The sequence below is a fragment of the Triticum urartu genome, chromosome 1A, assembly GCF_056163025.1.
Source record: "Triticum urartu cultivar PI428250 chromosome 1A, HENAU_Tu73, whole genome shotgun sequence".
Taxonomy (NCBI): Eukaryota; Viridiplantae; Streptophyta; class Magnoliopsida; order Poales; family Poaceae; genus Triticum; species Triticum urartu.
In genome coordinates this window covers 44638213-44644439 of record NC_141873.1, presented here as the reverse complement: position 1 = coordinate 44644439, position 6227 = coordinate 44638213, and the positions used below count along the sequence as shown (strand labels likewise).

General features: G+C 47.6%; 1 pseudogene; it reads left to right on the top strand.

Annotated features, from left to right (window-relative positions):
* Window positions 1-676: 676 nt before the first annotated feature.
* LOC147989853 (uncharacterized) lies at window positions 677-5497 on the top strand (annotated as a pseudogene).
* Window positions 5498-6227: the final 730 nt, after the last annotated feature.

The following is a 6227-nucleotide window of genomic DNA, read 5'->3' as shown; positions in this document are numbered from 1 at the left end:
AACTCTACGGGTGACGGTAGAGAGGGATTTTGGATCTCTCAAGAGGCGTTTCAAAATTTTAGATGATGCCAAACCATTCTTCACTTTCCCAGTCCAAATCGACATTGTTATAGCGTGTTGTGTTCTTCATAATTATGCACTATCACAAGGGATCGATGAATTCATTATACCGGAAGTGACATGGACCACCCAACCAATTCGAACATCAAGGCAACAATTAAGTGATAATAGGGCCTTGGTAGACCATAGGCTACAAATTGCTGCCCAAATGTGGGAAGATAGGCAACTCATGTATGCAAATTTATGAGTGCGCCGCACTATGTATTTGTAATGTTTATGCAACTACCTTTGCATTTATTTGATGGCCGGACATATTGTGGTATTTATTATGTAAAACCATATATTTGTGATGATTTCATCCCTTTTATTGCAACATTTTGATGGCTGGGCAGATTGTATCTTCTATATGTTTAAATCATGTGTTTGTGCTGATTTCATCCTTTTTATTGCAACATTTTGATGGCTGGGCAGATTGTGACTTTTATATGTTTTAAATCATGTGTTTGTGCTGATTTCATCCTAGTTTTTGCAACATTTTCATGGCTGGGAAGATTGTAACTTATAAATTTAGATGTTTTAATCCATTTTTTTGCAAATTTTTTATGACTGGACAGAAATGGACAATGTTGAAGTTACCGCTGCAAGTGGGAACACCGGAAAAAGTGGGGTCATTGTATGGACATCTTCCATGACCAACACTAGGCTAGGTTTTTTGGCTGACCTTGTTGCTAAAGGGAAGAGAACTTCTAGTGGATTCAGGGAGACACATCTCAAACAATGTACTGCTGTTTTGAACGAGCAATTCAAGCTAGCTATCACCTCTGATCAAGTTAGAAACCATCTCAAGAAGTGGAGGAAGATTTGGGTCAGGGTTGTCAATTTGAAGAATTTAAGTGGAGCTCTATGGGATGAAGATACTTGTACAATTAGGCTCAGCGAAGAACACTATGCAGGTCATTGCATGGTGAGCTTCTTATATTATGAACAATATCAACCCATTTTATGCCTTCATTGTTGTCGTGGAATTGTCACGGCAGATGTCCTTAGTATCAGGACTTAGTCGCGAGGCCAACACATCTATGTGGTAGCTTGAGAGGGGTTGAGCGGGACGAGAGACACGATGTTTTACCCAGGTTCGGCCCCTCATGGTGAAGGTAAAAGCCTACATCCTGCTTCATTGATATTGATGATGATGATCACGGTTACAAGAGTGCTCTATCTCGAGAGTTATTGTCTAAACCTAACTTGTCCAACTTGTGGAACTTGTGAATCTTGTCCCCTTTTGGGGAGCCCTGCCCCTTCTTATATATGTTGGAGGGGCGGGTTACATGACTAGTCCTAGTTGGATTAGGACTAGTCTCTTTTCTATTACAAGACGGATAGCAATCCAGGTCTTATTCAAACTATTTAAGTCGGCCTGCTGGGCCACCTCCCGTGATGGGCCGTGGCCTACCTCCATGAGGATACTCGTGTCCCATATACACGACAGTAGCCCCCGAGCTTTCGGGTGACTCGAAGAGTCGGGCGGAAGGTCTTGATTTTGTTGATGCTTTTGTCTTCCTTGAACGTGGAGCTTTTTTCCGGGTCGTTGACGTAATGGATGCCGAAATGTGGATGAAGAGATTGCCGGGTCATGAAGCGTTGACGTTGATATTGTCGGGTTGTCCTCCGAGGCTGGATTCTGTCTCCAAGCTGGGTCTTCCCTAGCCAGGTCTTTCCGAATTTTTTCCAACTCCCATAGTATGTATATCATCTGTAGCCCCCGAGCGCCGGGTTTGTTTAGGCCTTTAACAATCCGGTGGTCTGTGAACTTGTGTTTTGGTAACGAACAAAGTCCATTTTTTCATAAATTCTGGCTTGATAGCCCCCGAGGCTCGAGGCGACACGAGGAGTCGTCTTGAGGCTCTTTGTTCCTAAAATAAAACACATGAATGCATTACATCGTTCGTGATGTATAAAACAAAATTAAATAATAATTTCGATGAATTTGTCAACTTGTGTTCAAGTTGTTAATCGTTCGACTCGACTAAGTAGGCTTTCGCGTGGACTTTTTTCATGGAATATGATATGTTCAGGGTCGACAAAGTCCATGATAGGCATCAGAGTCGATTGACAATACCATACCCACTACTTGGTCGGTTACGAGTTGCATCTGACTTAGTAAAGAACGAACATAAAATTATTTTGCTGATATGTAAGGCACCCATATTTGAACTGTGCATCGTGGCAAATAGTCCTCTTTGGTAACCTTATGACTCAACTTTATGAGAAGAAATTATAGCCCCCGAGATTAACTCAAAGGTGCCGGATATATATAATTGACTGGAAAAAATGAAATTTAAATATCAAAGTGACTTAGCTTGTTTTTATGATGTGGCATAAGCCAGCGGACCGTTGGGGTCGACGAGGCAGTGGAAATGGCAGGCTGGCGAAGGCAACTCGATGGAGACGGGCCTAGATGGCGTGGCGATTCACGACAAGCCGTGAACATCAATGGAGTTTTCCCGGGCTCATGCTTTCTGCTCTTAATTGCACCTTCAGTCAAGGTAATGGACCTTCTCAATAATATCAACTTCAGATCTCCAGTACTCATCATGTTGAACGCAACTTATCCTTTGTTTAAGGGTCAAGTCCTTTTGAGGTTTTCTTCGAGGCCTGACTCCGTATGATTCCCTTTTTCAATTTGCTCAAATGCTGGGGCAGCTTGCATGACACAGAGGCGGCAGCGGCGGCCCGCAGTTGGTGATGTGAGGCTAGCCCGGTGATAGCGGGTCACAACGGTGCCGCGTGGTGAATGTAGCAAGCCTCTCCTGGGGAACAGCTTGAGGAAGCCCCGGGGAAGCAGAACGAAACGGCCATAACGGCGGCTCTGTCACATCCATACTTTATACTAATTGAAGCCTTGTTATAGTACTTGATACTAGCACCAATACCGTACGCGGCACTGCCACATCCATGTACTGCTATTGCTGTAGCTTTGTGCTTCGATCTGTCCTGGCGGTCTGGCCTTCCCAGACGTTGCCGCATCTCCGCTTCTCTTTTTTCTATGGAGGAAAACAATAGCAATTCAGCAGCAGATCTGCAGAACTTTTCCATCTCGATTGCCCAGCTTGGAAAGTCAACCTTTTTTTCACAACAGACAAGGCATGGTTCTTCACACCAACGAAGAAATAAGCCAACGCTGTTGGCCGCAGCGTGACGAGCGTCGTTGTCCAGTTGATGTTTGTGGTGGCTCAGTGATGCCAGCTTGAGGCAGAGACAGAACCCAGCCGATGCACGCGCGAAGCAACTGGGTTGAGTGCGGATGCGGCGACTTGCCGTGGGTGGGTTGACGAAGCGGGGCGAACGGCGGGTCAGCGCCCGGTGGCTCGCAGCAGTTGCCAAGGCCGCTCACTCGACGCCTCGCGGCGGACCGATACGCTGGCGGTTTGCCATGTCAGAATCCAGTAGAAGGAGGCGAGACACACTCGGATAGGCAGCGGTTCCCAAGTTGAAGGTCACATACGGCGGCGTACAGGAGCCGGAGCCAGCGAGGGGCTTGGCGACTTGAAGGCCGAAGCGGACTCGGTGTCGAGGCCAAGGTCGTTGAATCATGGGTAATCCGGCAGCAGCAGCGAAACCCACGGGGTAGGAGCAGAGGCTCCTCAAGGCCGGGCGGCTCACAGACTTGAAGCGGGCCGACCATAGCCGCAGCTCGGCACACCGGCGAGGGCGACTCGGAGGCGGACTCATAATCCAGCCACAGCAGAAGGCGGACTTGGTCTAACGGTGACGGCGGCTCAGAGGCGGAAGCAAGGCCGTGAGGAAGGAAGCTCGATGAGGCTGGCTATGGCCAGAACGGCAGCGAGGCCGGCTCGCGGCGGTGGAGGTGCCCCGGCGAGGCGATTCAGCGAGACGGGGCTGCAGACGCATGAGCCTCCAAACGGGTCAACGGTGGTTTCTGACAGGGACGCTGCAGGTTGCCTCAAACACCAGTCCAACTTGGCAACTTTTTCTCAATTCTGGAATTAATCTCCTCGTAGCCTCTCTCCTTGTCTTCTAGTGGCGTACTAGTACTTGAAAACACCAGGGTGATGCTTAATGCGATGTAAACAATGCGCGTGTCTGCACTCTTTGATTTAATCAGAAACAACAACTCGGCAACTCTAACTGCAGAAATGTGTGCAACTTGATGGCTTCGGCGGACAAACATCTGCAGCCGTCGTGGTGAATCCTATTGTTTTCCGGATGGCTTGAAAACATATGACTTGACGGCGGCGCACCAAACAATATATCTGCCTTCCGGGTCGTGTGCGGCTGCACGTACGAAACCCTAACCTCTCAAACTTAAACTTGCATTGATGACTCTTTTTCACCGGATGATCGCGGGATCCTCGATCCCTGGGTGAAATCCCTTTAAGAACTCGACACCACCGTGTGCTAGCCCCACGGTGGATGCCAACTGTCGTGGAATTGTCACGGCAGATGTCCTTAGTATCAGGACTTAGTCGCGAGGCCAGCGCATCTATGTGGTAGCTTGAGAGGGGTTGAGCGGGACGAGAGACGCGATGTTTTACCCAGGTTCGGCCCCTCACGGTGAAGGTAAAAGCCTACATCCTGCTTCATTGATATTGATGATGATGATCACGGTTACAAGAGTGCTTTATCTCGAGAGCTATTGTCTAAACCTAACTTGTTCAACTTGTGGAACTTGTGAATCTTGTCCTCTTATGGGGAGCCATGCCCCTCCTTATATATGTTGGAGGGGCGGGTTACATGACTAGTCCTAGTTGGATTAGGACTAGTCTCTTTTCTATTACAAGACAGATAGCAATCCAGGTTTTATTCAAACTGTTTAAGTCGGCCTGCTGGGCCACCTCCCGTGATGGGCCGCGGCCTACCTCCATGAGGATACCCGTGTCCCATATCCACGACAATTATGCTAATGACTTGTGAATTTTTTGTAGACCCACAAACCTGATGCTCCCTTCTTGAATAACCAATTGAGCACTACCATGCCATGGCAACCATTTTTGGAACAACCGGGGCTAAGGGGATGAATGCAAGGTCTGGGAATGATCTCCTCTCTATTGATATTGATGATGAGGTGAATGGTAAGATCAACACGTCACCACAAGTTGGTGAGTCTGCTCACCCCAAAGGACCACCAAAAAAGAAGGCCAAGGCGGTGAAAGTTCTAGAGGGTCCACTAGGTGCCATTCTCAAAGATGGGTTTAAACTTGTTGCTGAAACTCTTGTGAAATCTGGTGGAGATGATGATGATATAGCCGATGATCTTTGGGATGTAGTCTCCAATTTGAAAGAATTTGATGAAGAGCACCTTGCCCAATACTATGCTCATCTTGTTTACAACCCCAAGACTGCAAGAGCCTTCATGAAACTCTCTGAAACCAACAAATCTGTTTGGGTGAGTAGGTATGTGAAGAAAAACTTCTAAATTCGATATGGTTGTATGGTTCTCAAGTATGTGAACTTGACATGTATGGCTATAGTGCCATTGGGTTGCTTTTGGGTATTGGGTATGTGAACCTGTATGGCTGTAGTGCACTTTGCTATGGTTATTTTTATGTTAAAGACATGTAATGGTGTATGGCTGTAGTGCACTTTGCTTTGGCTGATTGCTTCTGGATGTGCCAAATGAACTTGCTACTTCATTGCTGAAAATTGAATTCTATGTCAATATATATTGTTATGTTGTTTTTCTTGAAAATACAAATGAAATGTTGCCGAAATTTTGAATTTTTTGTTATTCTATTTTTCATTCTATTCTTCCAAACCAAACACTGGAACGGAACCAACCCGTTCTACTTTTTTGCACCTACCAAACACAGGAACGGAACCGACCCGTTCCTCTGGAATGGAACCATTCCATTACGTGACAGTTGGTTCCTCAACCAAATACACCCTTAAGGTGAAACGGACAGCGTGCGGACGGGCGGGATGCGCGCGTTTGTCCTCCCCTGGACCGCCCGTCAGTGGCACAAAGCACCCGCCCGACGCCCCGTTTTGCGCCATTTCCCTCCAGAACCCTCTCACGTCCCGACCTCCCCTCCACCCACCACCCTCCCGCCATGGCCGATGCCCCGCCGAATTTCGGCTGCCAGGCCGTCGACCCCGCCCCGAAAGGTGAAGAAGAAGGCGGCCAAGTGTCCGAAGAAGTCGCGGTC